The sequence below is a fragment of the Carassius carassius genome, chromosome 9 (assembly GCF_963082965.1).
Source record: "Carassius carassius chromosome 9, fCarCar2.1, whole genome shotgun sequence".
In the NCBI taxonomy this organism is placed as follows: Eukaryota; Metazoa; Chordata; class Actinopteri; order Cypriniformes; family Cyprinidae; genus Carassius; species Carassius carassius.
In genome coordinates, this window is record NC_081763.1 from 710,001 (window position 1) to 724,149 (window position 14,149).

Below are 14,149 nucleotides of genomic sequence, written 5' to 3' on the forward strand. Positions count from 1 at the left end.
AGAGAGGGCTATTTAAAGATCAGCCACTATAATCGCCAGTGCTTTATATAAGTAGGGAAGGAAACCCAAAAGCTTACAGCACCTGGTATTCCCAAAAGTACTAACCAGGCCTATTAGATAATTACTGAAAAAATCCAAAAGTACTAACCTGGCCCAAACCTGCTTAGATTTGGAGATCAGTTGAGATCGGGCATAGCCAGGATGTTATGGCCATAAGCGAAGAAGGCTGCAAAAAGAGGGCTATTTAAAGATCAGCCACTATAATCGCCAGTGCTTTATATAGGTAGGGAAGGAAACCCAAAATCTGACAGCACCTGGTATTCCCAGGCGGTCTCCCATCCAAGTACTAACCAGGCCCAAACCTGCTTAGCTTCCGAGATCAGACGAGATCGGGCATAGCCAGGTTGGTATGGCTGTAAGCGAAGGAGGCTGCAAAGAGAGGGCTATTTAAAGATCGGCCACTATAATCGCCAGTGCATTATATAAGTAGGGAAGGAAACCCAAAAGCTTACAGCACCTGGTATTCCCAAAAGTACTAACCAGGCCTATTAGATAATTACTGAAAAAATCCAAAAGTACTAACCTGGCCCAAACCTGCTTACATTCTGAGATCGGGCATTGACTTTTTTTTTTTTTTTTGCAAGATTATTGGACAATTAGTGAAAATTTCCTAAAGTACTAACCAGGCCTATTAGATAATTACTGAAAAAATCCAAAAGTACTAACCTGGCCCAAACCTGCTTACATTCTGAGATCGGGCATTGACTCTTTTTTTTTTTTTTTGCAAGATTATTGGACAATTAGTGAACATTTCCAAAAGTGCTAACCAGGCCTATTAGATAATTACTGAAAAAATCCAAAAGTACTAACCTGGCCCAAACCCGCTTACATTCTGAGATCGGGCATTGACTTTTTTTTTTGCAAGATTATTGGACAATTAGTGAAAATTTCCTAAAGTACTAACCAGGCCTATTAGATAATTACTGAAAAAATCCAAAAGTACTTACCTGGCCAGAACCTGCTTACATTCTGAGATCGGGCATTGACTCTTTTTTTTTTTTTTTTTACAAGATAATTAGACAATTAGTGAATTTTTCCAAAAGTACTAACCAGGCCTATTAGATAATTACTGAAAAATCCAAAAGTACTAACCTGGCCCAAAACTGCTTACATTCTGAGATCGGGCATTGACTCTTTTTTTTTTTTTTTTTACAAGATTATTAGACAATTAGTGAATGTTTCCAAAATTACTAACCAGGCCTATTAGATAATTACTGAAAAATCTAAAAGTACTAACCTGGCCCAAACCTGCTTAGATTTGGAGATCACTTGAGATCGGGAATAGCCAGGATGGTATGGCCATAAGCTAAGGAGGCTGCAAAGAGAGGGCTATTTAAAGATCAGCCACTATATTCGCCAGTGCTTTATATAAGTAGGGAAGGAAACCCAAAAGCTTACAGCACCTGGTATTCCCAAAAGTACTAACCAGGCCTATTAGATAATTACTGAAAAAATCCAAAAGTACTAACCTGGCCCAAACCTGCTTACATTCTGAGATCGGGCGTTGACTTTTTTTTTTTTTTTTTTTGCAAGATTATTGGACAATTAGTGAAAATTTCCTAAAGTACTAACCAGGCCTATTAGATAATTACTGAAAAAATCCAAAAGTACTAACCTGGCCCAAACCTGCTTACATTCTGAGATCGGGCATTGACTCTTTTTTTTTTTTTTTTACAAGATAATTAGACAATTAGTGAATTTTTCCAAAAGTACTAACCAGGCCTATTAGATAATTACTGAAAAATCCAAAAGTACTAACCTGGCCCAAAACTGCTTACATTCTGAGATCGGGCATTGACTCTTTTTTTTTTTTTTTTTGCAAGATTATTGGACAATTAGTGAACATTTCCAAAAGTACTAACCTGGCCCAAACCTGCTTACATTCTGAGATCGGGCATTGACTCTTTTTTTTTTTTTTTTTGCAAGATTATTGGACAATTAGTGAACATTTCCTAAAGTACTAACCAGGCCTATTAGATAATTACTGAAAAAATCCAAAAGTACTAACCTGGCCCAAACCTGCTTACATTCTGAGATCGGGCATTGACTCTTTTTTTTTTTTTGCAAGATTATTGGACAATTAGTGAAAATTTCCAAAAGTACTAACCAGGCCTATTAGATAATTACTGAAAAAATCCAAAAGTACTAACCTGGCCCAAACCTGCTTACATTCTGAGATCGGGCATTGACTCTTTTTTTTTTTTTTTTTTTGCAAGATTATTGGACAATTAGTGAACATTTCCAAAAGTACTAACCTGGCCCAAACCTGCTTACATTCTGAGATCGGGCATTGAGTCTTTTTTTTTTTTTTTTTGCAAGATTATTGGACAATTAGTGAACATTTCCAAAAGTACTAACCAGGCCTATTAGATAATTACTGAAAAAATCCAAAAGTACTAACCTGGCCCAAACCTGCTTACATTCTGAGATCGGGCATTGACTCTTTTTTTTTTTTTTTTTGCAAGATTATTGGACAATTAGTGAAAATTTCCTAAAGTACTAACCAGGCCTATTAGATAATTACTGAAAAAATCCAAAAGTACTAACCTGGCCCAAACCTGCTTACATTCTGAGATCGGGCATTGACTCTTTTTTTTTTTTTGCAAGATTATTGGACAATTAGTGAAAATTTCCAAAAGTACTAACCAGGCCTATTAGATAATTACTGAAAAAATCCAAAAGTACTAACCTGGCCCAAACCTGCTTACATTCTGAGATCGGGCATTGACTCTTTTTTTTTTTTTTTTTTTGCAAGATTATTGGACAATTAGTGAACATTTCCAAAAGTACTAACCAGGCCTATTAGATCATTACTGAAAAAATCCAAAAGTACTTACCTGGCCCAAACCTGCTTACATTCTGAGATCGGGCATTGACTCTTTTTTTTTTTTTTACAAGATTATTAGACAATTAGTGAATGTTTCCAAAATTACTAACCAGGCCTATTAGATAATTACTGAAAAATCCAAAAGTACTAACCTGGCCCAAACCTGCTTAGATTTGGAGATCACTTGAGATCGGGCATAGCCAGGATGGTATGGCCATAAGCTAAGGAGGCTGCAAAGAGAGGGCTATTTAAAGATCAGCCACTATATTCGCCAGTGCTTTATATAAGTAGGGAAGGAAACCCAAAAGCTTACAGCACCTGGTATTCCCAAAAGTACTAACCACGCCTATTAGATAATTACTGAAAAAATCCAAAAGTACTAACCTGGCCCAAACCTGCTTACATTCTGAGATCGGGCATTGACTTTTTTTTTTTTTTTTTTGCAAGATTATTGGACAATTAGTGAAAATTTCCTAAAGTACTAACCAGGCATATTAGATAATTACTGAAAAAATCCAAAAGTACTAACCTGGCCCAAACCTGCTTACATTCTGAGATCGGGCATTGACTCTTTTTTTTTTTTTTTTTTGCAAGATTATTGGACAATTATTGAAAATTTCCAAAAGTACTAACCAGGCCTATTAGATAATTACTGAAAAAATCCAAAAGTACTAACCTGGCCCAAACCTGCTTACATTCTGAGATCGGGCATTGACTTTTTTTTTTTTTTTTTTGCACGATTATTGGAACATTAGTGAACATTTCCAAAAGTACTAACCAGGCCTATTAGATAATTACTGAAAAAATCCAAAAGTACTTACCTGGCCCAAACCTGCTTACATTCTGAGATCGGGCATTGACTCTTTTTTTTTTTTGCAAGATTATTGGACAATTAGTGAAAATTTCCAAAAGTACTAACCAGGCCTATTAGATAATTACTGAAAAAATCCAAAAGTACTAACCTAGCCCAAACCCGCTTACATTCTGAGATCGGGCATTGACTTTTATTTTATTTTTTTTGCAAGATTATTGGACAATTAGTGAAAATTTCCTAAAGTACTAACCAGGCCTATTAGATAATTACTGAAAAAATCCAAAAGTACTAACCTGGCCAAAAACTGCTTACATTCTGAGATCGGGCATTGACTCTTTTTTTTTTTTTTTTACAAGATTATTAGACAATTAGTGAATTTTTCCAAAAGTTCTAACCAGGCCTATTAGATAATTACTGAAAAAAATCCAAAAGTACTAACCTGGCCCAAGCCTGCTAACATTCTGAGATCGGGCATTGACTCTTTTTTTTTTTTTTTACAAGATTATTAGACAATTAGTGAATTTTTCCAAAAGTACTAATCAGGTCTATTAGATAATTACTGAAAAAATCCAAAAGTATTTACCTGGCCCAAACCTGCTTACATTCTAAGATCGGGCATTGACTCATTTTTTTTTTTTTGCAAGATTATTGGACAATTAGTGAAAATTTCCAAAAGTACTAACCAGGCCTATTAGATAATTACTGAAAAATCCAAAAGTACTAACCTGGCCCAAACCTGCTTAGATTTGGAGACCAGTTGAGATCGGGCATAGCCAGGATGGTATGGCCATAAGCGAAGGAGGCTGCAAAGAGAGGGCTATTTAAAGATCAGCCACTATAATCGCCAGTGCTTTATATAAGTAGGGAAGGAAACCCAAAAGCTTACAGCACCTGGTATTCCCAAAAATACTAACCAGGTCTATTAGATAATTACTGAAAAAATCCAAAAGTACTAACCTGGCCCAAACCTGCTTACATTCTGAGATCGGGCATTGACTCTTTTTTTTTTTTTTCAAGATTATTGGACAATTAGTGAACATTTCCAAAAGTACTAACCAGGCCTATTAGATAATTAGTGAAAAAATCCAAAAGTACTAACCAGGCCCAAACCTGCTTAGATTTGGAGATCAGTTGAGATCGGGCATAGCCAGGATGGTATGGCCATAAGGAGGCTGCAAAGAGAGGGCCATTTAAAGATCAGCCACTATAATCGCCAGTGCTTTACATAAGTAGGGAAGGAAACCCAAAAGCTTACAGCACCTGGTATTCCCAAAAGTACTAACCAGGCCTATTAGATAATTACTGAAAATATCCAAAAGTACTAACCTGGCCCAAACCTGCTTAGATTTGGAGATCAGTTGAGATCGGGCATAGCCAGGATGGTATGGCCATAAGCGAAGAAGGCTGCAAAGAGAGGGCTATTTAAAGATCAGCCACTATAATCGCCAGTGCTTTATATAGGTAGGGAAGGAAACCCAAAATCTTACAGCACCTGGTATTCCCAGGCGGTCTCCCATCCAAGTACTAACCAGGCCCAAACCGGCTTAGCTTCCGAAATCAGACGAGATCGGGCATAGCCAGGTTGCTATGGCCGTAAGCCAAGGAGGCTGCAAAGAGAGGGCTATTTAAAGATCAGCCACTATAATCGCCAGTGCATTATATAAGTAGGGAAGGAAACCCAAAAGCTTACAGCACCTGGTATTCCCAAAAGTACTAACCAGGCCTATTAGATAATTACTGAAAAAATCCAAAAGTACTAACCTGGCCCAAACCTGCTTACATTCTGAGATCGGGCATTGACTCTTTTTTTTTTTTTTTTTTCAAGATTATTGGACAATTAGTGAAAATTTCCTAAAGTACTAACCAGGCCTATTAGATAATTACTGAAAAAATCCAAAAGAACTAACCTGGCCCAAAACTGCTTACATTCTGAGATCGGGCATTGACTCTTTTTTTTTTTTTTTACAAGATTATTAGACAATTAGTGAATTTTTCCAAAAGTACTAACCAGGCCTATTAGATAATTACTGAAAAAAATCCAAAAGTACTAACCTGGCCCAAACCTGCTAACATTCTGAGATCGGGCATTGACTCTTTTTTTTTTTTTACAAGATTATTAGACAATTAGTGAATTTTTCCAAAAGTACTAATCAGGTCTATTAGATAATTACTGAAAAAATCCAAAAGTACTTACCTGGCCCAAACCTGCTTACATTCTAAGATCGGGCACTGACTCTTTTTTTTTTTTGCAAGATTATTGGACAATTAGTGAAAATTTCCAAAAGTACTAACCTGGCCCAAACCTGCTTAGCTTCCGAGATCAGACGAGATCGGGCATAGCCAGGTTGGTATGGCCGTAAGCGAAGGAGGCTGCAAAGAGAGGGCTATTTAAAGATCAGCCTCTATAATCGCCAGTGCTTTATATAAGTAGGGAAGGAAACCCAAAAGCTTACAGCACCTGGTATTCCCAAAAGTACTAACCAGGCCTATTAGATAATTACTGAAAAAATCCAAAAGTACTAACCTGGCCCAAACCTGCTTAGATTTGGAGATCAGTTGAGATCAGCATAGCCAGGATGGTATGGCCATAAGCGAAGAAGGCTGCAAAGAGAGGGCTATTTAAAAATCAGCCACTATAATCGCCAGTGCTTTATATAGGTAGGGAAGGAAACCCAAAATCTTACAGCACCTGGTATTCCCAGGCGGTCTCCCATCCAAGTACTAACCAGGCCCAAACCTGCTTAGCTTCCGAGATCAGACGAGATCGGGCATAGCCAGGTTGGTATGGCCGTAAGCGAAGGAGGCTGCAAAGAGAGGGCTATTTAAAGATCGGCCACTATAATCGCCAGTGCATTATATAAGTAGGGAAGGAAACCCAAAAGCTTACAGCACCTGGTATTCCCAAAAGTACTAACCAGGCCTATCAGATAATTACTGAAAAAATCCAAAAGTACTAACCTGGCCCAAACCTGCTTACATTCTGAGATCGGGCATTGACTTTTTTTTTTTTTTTTGCAAGATTATTGGACAATTAGTGAAAATTTCCTAAAGTACTAACCAGGCCTATTAGATAATTACTGAAAAAATCAAAAAGTACTAACCTGGCCAAAAACTGCTTACATTCTGAGATCGAGCATTGACTCTTTTTTTTTTTTTTACAAGATTATTAGACAATTAGTGAATTTTTCCAAAAGTTCTAACCAGGCCTATTAGATAATTACTGAAAAAAATCCAAAAGTACTAACCTGGCCCAAACCTGCTTACATTCTGAGATCGGGCATTGACTCTTTTTTTTTTTTTTTTCAAGATTATTGGACAATTAGTGAACATTTCCAAAAGTTCTAACCAGGCCTATTAGATAATTACTGAAAAAATCCAAAAGTACTTACCTGGCCCAAACCTGCTTACATTCTGAGATCGGGCATTGACTCTTTTTTTTTTTTTTTGCAAGATTATTGGACAATTAGTGAAAATTTCCTAAAGTACTAACCAGGCCTATTAGATAATTACTGAAAAAATCCAAAAGTACTAACCTGGCCCAAACCTGCTTACATTCTGAGATCGGGCATTGACTCTTTTTTGTTTTTTTACAAGATTATTAGACAATTAGTGAATTTTTCCAAAAGTACTAACCAGGCCTATTAGATATTTACTGAAAAAATCCAAAAGTACTAACCTGGCCCAAACCTGCTAACATTCTGAGGTCGGGCATTGACTCTTTTTTTTTTTTTGCAAGATTATTGGACAATTAGTGAAAATTTCCAAAAGTACTAACCAGGCCTATTAGATAATTACTGAAAAAATCCAAAAGTACTAACCTGGCCCAAACCTGCTTACATTCTGAGATCGGGCATTGACTCTTTTTTTTTGCAAGATTATTGGACAATTAGTGAACATTTCCAAAAGTACTAACCAGGCCTATTAAATAATTACTGAAAAAATCCAAAAGTACTTACCTGGCCCAAACCTGGTTACATTCTGAGATCGGGCATTGAGTTTTTTTTTTTTTTTTTTGCAAGATTATTGGACAATTAGTGAAAAAATCCAAAAGTACTAACCAGGCCCAAACCTGCTTAGATTTGGAGATCAGTTGAGATCGGGCATAGCCAGGATGGTATGGCCATAAGCGAAGGAGGCTGCAAAGAGAGGGCCATTTAAAGATCAGCCACTATAATCGCCAGTGCTTTATATAAGTAGGGAAGGAAACCCAAAAGCTTACAGCACCTGGTATTCCCAGGCGGTCTCCCATCCAAGTACTAACCAGGCCCAAACCTGCTTAGCTTCCGAGATCGAAACGAGATCGGGCATAGCCAGGTTGGTATGGCCGTAAGTGAAGGAGGCTGCAAAGAGAGGGCTATTTAAAGATCAGCCACTATAATCGCCAGTGCTTTATATAAGTAGGGAAGGAAACCCAAAAGCTTACAGCACCTGGTATTCCCAGGCGGTCTCCCATCCAAGTACTAACCAGGCCCAAACCTGCTTAGATTCCGAGATCAGACGAGATCGGGCATAGCCAGGTTGGTATGGCCGTAAGCGAAGGAGGCTGCAAAGAGAGGGCTATTTAAAGATCAGCCACTATAATCGCCAGTGCACTATATAAGTAGGGAAGGAAACCCAAAAGCTTACAGCACCTGGTATTCCCAAAAGTACTAACCAGGCCTATTAGATAATTACTGAAAAAATCCAAAAGTACTAACCTGGCCCAAACCTGCTTACATTCTGAGATCGGGCATTGACTCTTTTTTGTTTTTTTACAAGATTATTAGACAATTAGTGAATTTTTCCAAAAGTACTAACCAGGCCTATTAGATATTTACTGAAAAAATCCAAAAGTACTAACCTGGCCGAAACCTGCTAACATTCTGAGGTCGGGCATTGACTCTTTTTTTTTTTTTTTGCAAGATTATTGGACAATTAGTGAAAATTTCCAAAAGTACTAACCAGGCCTATTAGATAATTACTGAAAAAATCCAAAAGTACTAACCTGGCCCAAACCTGCTTACATTCTGAGATCGGGCATTGACTCTTTTTTTTTTTTTTGCAAGATTATTGGACAATTAGTGAAAATTTCCTAAAGTACTAACCAGGCCTATTAGATAATTACTGAAAAAATCCAAAAGTACTAACCTGGCCCAAACCTGCTTACATTCTGAGATCGGGCATTGACTCTTTTTTGTTTTTTTACAAGATTATTAGACAATTAGTGAATTTTTCCAAAAGTACTAACCAGGCCTATTAGATATTTACTGAAAAAATCCAAAAGTACTAACCTGGCCCAAACCTGCTAACATTCTGAGGTCGGGCATTGACTCTTTTTTTTTTTTTGCAAGATTATTGGACAATTAGTGAAAATTTCCAAAAGTACTAACCAGGCCTATTAGATAATTACTGAAAAAATCCAAAAGTACTAACCTGGCCCAAACCTGCTTACATTCTGAGATCGGGCATTGACTCTTTTTTTTTTTTTTTTTGCAAGATTATTGGACAATTAGTGAACATTTCCAAAAGTACTAACCAGGCCTATTAAATAATTACTGAAAAAATCAAAAAGTACTTACCTGGCCCAAACCTGGTTACATTCTGAGATCGGGCATTGAGTTTTTTTTTTTTTTTTTTGCAAGATTATTGGACAATTAGTGAAAAAATCCAAAAGTACTAACCAGGCCCAAACCTGCTTAGATTTGGAGATCAGTTGAGATCGGGCATAGCCAGGATGGTATGGCCATAAGCGAAGGAGGCTGCAAAGAGAGGGCCATTTAAAGATCAGCCACTATAATCGCCAGTGCTTTATATAAGTAGGGAAGGAAACCCAAAAGCTTACAGCACCTGGTATTCCCAGGCGGTCTCCCATCCAAGTACTAACCAGGCCCAAACCTGCTTAGCTTCCGAGATCAGACGAAATCGGGCATAGCCAGGTTGGTTTGGCCGTAAGCGAAGGAGGCTGAAAAGAGAGGGCTATTTAAAGATCAGCCACTATAATCGCCAGTGCATTATATAAGTAGGGAAGGAAACCCAAAAGCTTATAGCACCTGGTATTCCCAAAAGTACTAACCAGGCCTATTAGATAATTACTGAAAAAATCCAAAAGTACTAACCTGGCCCAAACCTGCTTACATTCTGAGATCGGGCATTGACTCTTTTTTTTTTTTTTTACAAGATTATTAGACAATTAGTGAATTTTTCCAAAAGTACTAACCAGGCCTATTAGATAATTACTGAAAAAAATCCAAAAGTACTAACCTGGCCCAAACCTGCTTAGATTTGGAGATCAGTTGAGATCGGGCATAGCCAGGATGGTATGGCCATAAGCGAAGAAGGCTGCAAAGAGAGGGCTATTTAAAGATCAGCCACTATAATCGCCAGTGCTTTATATAGGTAGGGAAGGAAACCCAAAATCTTACAGCACCTGGTATTCCCAGGCGGTCTCCCATCCAAGTACTAACCAGGCCCAAACCTGCTTAGCTTCCGAAATCAGACGAGATCGGGCATAGCCAGGTTGCTATGGCCGTAAGCGAAGGAGGCTGCAAAGAGAGGGCTATTTAAAGATCAGCCACTATAATCGCCAGTGCATTATATAAGTAGGGAAGGAAACCCAAAAGCTTACAGCACCTGGTATTCCCAAAAGTACTAACCAGGCCTATTAGATAATTACTGAAAAAATCCAAAAGTACTAACCTGGCCCAAACCTGCTTACATTCTGAGATCGGGCATTGACTCTTTTTTTTTTTTTTTTGCAAGATTATTGGACAATTAGTGAAAATTTCCTAAAGTACTAACCAGGCCTATTAGATAATTACTGAAAAAATCCAAAAGTACTAACCTGGCCCAAAACTGCTTACATTCTGAGATCGGGCATTGACTCTTTTTTTTTTTTTTTACAAGATTATTAGACAATTAGTGAATTTTTCCAAAAGTACTAACCAGGCCTATTAGATAATTACTGAAAAAAATCCAAAAGTACTAACCTGGCCCAAACCTGCTAACATTCTGAGATCGGGCATTGACTCTTTTTTTTTTTTTTTTACAAGATTATTAGACAATTAGTGAATTTTTCCAAAAGTATCAATCAGGTCTATTAGATAATTACTGAAAAAATCCAAAAGTACTTACCTGGCCCAAACCTGCTTACATTCTAAGATCGGGCATTGACTCTTTTTTTTTTTTTTGCAAGATTATTGGACAATTAGTGAAAATTTCCAAAAGTACTAACCAGGCCTATTAGATAATTACTGAAAAATCCAAAAGTACTAACCTGGCCCAAACCTGCTTAGCTTCCGAGATCAGACGAGATCGGGCATAGCAAGGTTGGTATGGCCGTAAGCGAAGGAGGCTGCAAAGAGAGGGCTATTTAAAGATCAGCCTCTATAATCGCCAGTGCTTTATATAAGTAAGGAAGGAAACCCAAAATCTTACAGCACCTGGTATTCCCAAAAGTACTAACCAGGCCTATTAGATAATTATTGAAAAAATCCAAAAGTACTAACCTGGCCCAAACCTGCTTACATTCCGAGATCGGGCATTGACTCTTTTTTTTTTTTTTTTTGCAAGATTATTGGACAATTAGTGAACATTTCCAAAAGTACTAACCAGGCCTATTAGATAATTACTGAAAAAATCTAAAAGTACTAACCTGGCCCAAACCTGCTTACATTCTGAGATCGGGCATTGACTCTTTTTTTTTTTTTTTGCAAGATTATTGGACAATTAGTGAAAATTTCATAAAGTACTAACCAGGCCTATTAGATAATTACTGAAAAAACCAAAAGTACTAACCTTGCCCAAACCTGCTTAGATTTGGAGATCAGTTGAGATCGGGCATAGCCAGGATGGTATGGCCATAAGCGAAGGAGGCTGCAAAGAGAGGGCTATTTAAAGATCAGCCACTATAATCGCCAGTGCTTTATATAAGTAGGGAAGGAAACCCAAAAGCTTACAGCACCTGGTATTCCCAGGCGGTCTCCCATCCAAGTACTAACCAGGCCCAAACCTGCTTAGCTTCGGAGATCAGACGAGATCGGCATAGCCAGGTTGGTATGGCCATAAGCGAACGAGGCTGCAAAGAGAGGGCTATTTAAAGATCAGCCTCTATAATCGCCAATGCATTATATAAGCAGGGAAGGAAACCCAAAAGCTTACAGCACCTGGTATTCCCAAAAGTACTAACCAGGCCTATTACATAATTACTGAAAAAATCCAAAAGTACTAACCTGGCCCAAACCTGCTTACATTCTGACATCGGGCATTGACTCTTTTTTGTTTTTTTACAAGATTATTAAACAATTAGTGAATTTTTCCAAAAGTACTAACCAGGCCTATTAGATATTTACTGAAAAATTCCAAAAGTACTAACCTGGCCCAAACCTGCTAACATTCTGAGGTCGGGCATTGACTCTTTTTTTTTTTTTGCAAGATTATTGGACAATTAGTGAAAATTTCCAAAAGTACTAACCAGACCTATTATATAATTACTGAAAAAATCCAAAAGTACTAACCTGGCCCAAACCTGCTTACATTTGGAGATTAGTTGAGATCGGGCATAGCCAGGATGGTATGGCCATAAGCGAAGGAGGCTGCAAAGAGAGGGCTATTTAAAGATCAGCCACTATAATCGCCAGTGCTTTATATAAGTAGGGAAGGAAACCCAAAAGCTTACAGCACCTGGTATTCCCAGGGGGTCTCCCATCCAAGTACTAACCAGGCCCAAACCTGCTTAGCTTCCGAGATCAGACGAGATAAGGCATAGCCAGGTTGGTATGGCCGTAAGCGAAGGAGGCTGCAAAGAGAGGGCTATTTAAAGATCAGCCACTATAATCGCCAGTGCATTATATAAGTAGGGAAGGAAACCCAAAAGCTTACAGCACCTGGTATTCCCAAAAGTACTAACCAGGCCTATTAGATAATTACTGAAAAAATCCAAAAGTACTAACCTGGCCCAAACCTGCTTACATTCTGAGATCGGGCATTGACTCTTTTTTGTTTTTTTACAAGATTATTAGACAATTAGTGAATTTTTCCAAAAGAACTAACCAGGCCTATTAGATATTTACTGAAAAAATCCAAAAGAACTAACCTGGCCCAAACCTGCTAACATTCTGAGGTCGGGCATTGACTCTTTTTTTTTTTTGCAAGATTATTGGACAATTAGTGAAAATTTCCAAAAGTACTAACCAGGCCTATTAGATAATTACTGAAAAAATCCAAAAGTACTAAACTGGCCCAAACCTGCTTACATTCTGAGATCGGGCATTGATTCTTTTTTTTTTTTTTTTGCAAGATTATTGGACAATTCGTGAAAATTTCCTAAAGTACTAACCAGGCCTATTAGATAATTATTGAAAAATTCCAAAATTACTAACCTGGCCCAAACCTGCTTACATTCTGAGATCGGGAATTGACTCTTTTTTTTTTTTTTTTGCAAGATTATTGGACAATTAGTGAACATTTCCAAAAGTACTAACCAGGCCTATTAGATAATTACTGAAAAAATCCAGAAGTACTAACCTGGCCCAAACCTGCTTAGATTTGGAGATCAGTTGAGATCGGGCATAGCCAGGATGGTATGGCCATAAGCGAAGAAGGCTGCAAAGAGAGGGCTATTTAAAAATCAGCCACTATAATTGCCAGTGCTTTATATAGGTAGGGAAGGAAACCCAAAATCTTACAGCACCTGGTATTCCCAGGCGGTCTCCCATCCAAGTACTAACCAGGCCCAAACCTGCTTAGCTTCCGAGATCAGACGAGATCGGGCATAGCCAGGTTGGTATGGCCGTAAGCAAAGGAGGCTGCAAAGAGAGGGCTATTTAAAGATCGGCCACTATAATCGCCAGTGCATTATATAAGTAGAGAAGGAAACCCAAAAGCTTACAGCACCTGGTATTCCCAAAAGTACTAACCAGGCCTATCAGATAATTACTGAAAAAATCCAAAAGTACTAACCTGGCCGAAACCTGCTTACATTCTGAGATCGGGCATTGAATTTTTTTTTTTTTTTTTTTTTTTTGCAAGATTATTGGACAATTAGTGAAAATTTCCTAAAGTACTAACAAGGCCTATTAGATAATTACTGAAAAAATCCAAAAGTACTAACCTGGCCCAAACCTGCTTACATTCTGAGATCGGGCATTGACTTTTTTTTTTTTTTTTTGCAAGATTATTGGACAATTAGTGAAAATTTCCTAAAGTACTAACCAGGCCTATTAGATAATTACTGAAAAAATCCAAAAGTACTAACCTGGCCAAAAACTGCTTACATTCTGAGATCGGGCATTGATTCTTTTTTTTTTTTACAAGATTATTAGACAATTAGTGAATTTTTCCAAAAGTACTAACCAGGCCTATTAGATAATTACTGAAAAAAATCCAAAAGTACTAACCTGGCCCAAACCTGCTAACATTCTGAGATCGGGCATTGACTCTTTTTTTTTTTTTTTTTTTACAAGATTAGTAGA

The 14,149-nt window shown here is 37.7% G+C and overlaps 10 non-coding genes across 10 annotated transcripts; all 10 read right to left on the reverse strand.

The window, feature by feature from the left end:
* Positions 1 to 302: 302 nt before the first annotated feature.
* Positions 303 to 421, reverse strand: LOC132150287 (5S ribosomal RNA). The gene has a single exon (XR_009435524.1). It is a non-coding gene; the product is annotated as a 5S ribosomal RNA (ribosomal RNA).
* A 4,760-nt stretch (positions 422 to 5,181) lies between these two features.
* On the reverse strand, positions 5,182 to 5,300 carry LOC132150677 (5S ribosomal RNA). The gene has a single exon (XR_009435902.1). It is a non-coding gene; the product is annotated as a 5S ribosomal RNA (ribosomal RNA).
* A 1,078-nt stretch (positions 5,301 to 6,378) lies between these two features.
* On the reverse strand, positions 6,379 to 6,497 carry LOC132149823 (5S ribosomal RNA). Its single transcript, XR_009435085.1, has one exon. It is a non-coding gene; the product is annotated as a 5S ribosomal RNA (ribosomal RNA).
* A 1,416-nt stretch (positions 6,498 to 7,913) lies between these two features.
* LOC132150060 (5S ribosomal RNA) lies at positions 7,914 to 8,033 on the reverse strand. The gene has a single exon (XR_009435308.1). It is a non-coding gene; the product is annotated as a 5S ribosomal RNA (ribosomal RNA).
* Positions 8,034 to 8,117: 84 nt separating this feature from the next.
* LOC132151046 (5S ribosomal RNA) lies at positions 8,118 to 8,236 on the reverse strand. Its single transcript, XR_009436211.1, has one exon. It is a non-coding gene; the product is annotated as a 5S ribosomal RNA (ribosomal RNA).
* Positions 8,237 to 9,515: 1,279 nt separating this feature from the next.
* LOC132150162 (5S ribosomal RNA) lies at positions 9,516 to 9,634 on the reverse strand. Its single transcript, XR_009435405.1, has one exon. It is a non-coding gene; the product is annotated as a 5S ribosomal RNA (ribosomal RNA).
* Positions 9,635 to 10,095: 461 nt separating this feature from the next.
* On the reverse strand, positions 10,096 to 10,214 carry LOC132150610 (5S ribosomal RNA). The gene has a single exon (XR_009435838.1). It is a non-coding gene; the product is annotated as a 5S ribosomal RNA (ribosomal RNA).
* Positions 10,215 to 11,628: 1,414 nt separating this feature from the next.
* Positions 11,629 to 11,746, reverse strand: LOC132150565 (5S ribosomal RNA). Its single transcript, XR_009435794.1, has one exon. It is a non-coding gene; the product is annotated as a 5S ribosomal RNA (ribosomal RNA).
* A 601-nt stretch (positions 11,747 to 12,347) lies between these two features.
* Positions 12,348 to 12,466, reverse strand: LOC132150441 (5S ribosomal RNA). Its single transcript, XR_009435673.1, has one exon. It is a non-coding gene; the product is annotated as a 5S ribosomal RNA (ribosomal RNA).
* Positions 12,467 to 13,356: 890 nt separating this feature from the next.
* On the reverse strand, positions 13,357 to 13,475 carry LOC132149824 (5S ribosomal RNA). Its single transcript, XR_009435086.1, has one exon. It is a non-coding gene; the product is annotated as a 5S ribosomal RNA (ribosomal RNA).
* Between the last annotated feature and the right edge of the window lie 674 nt (positions 13,476 to 14,149).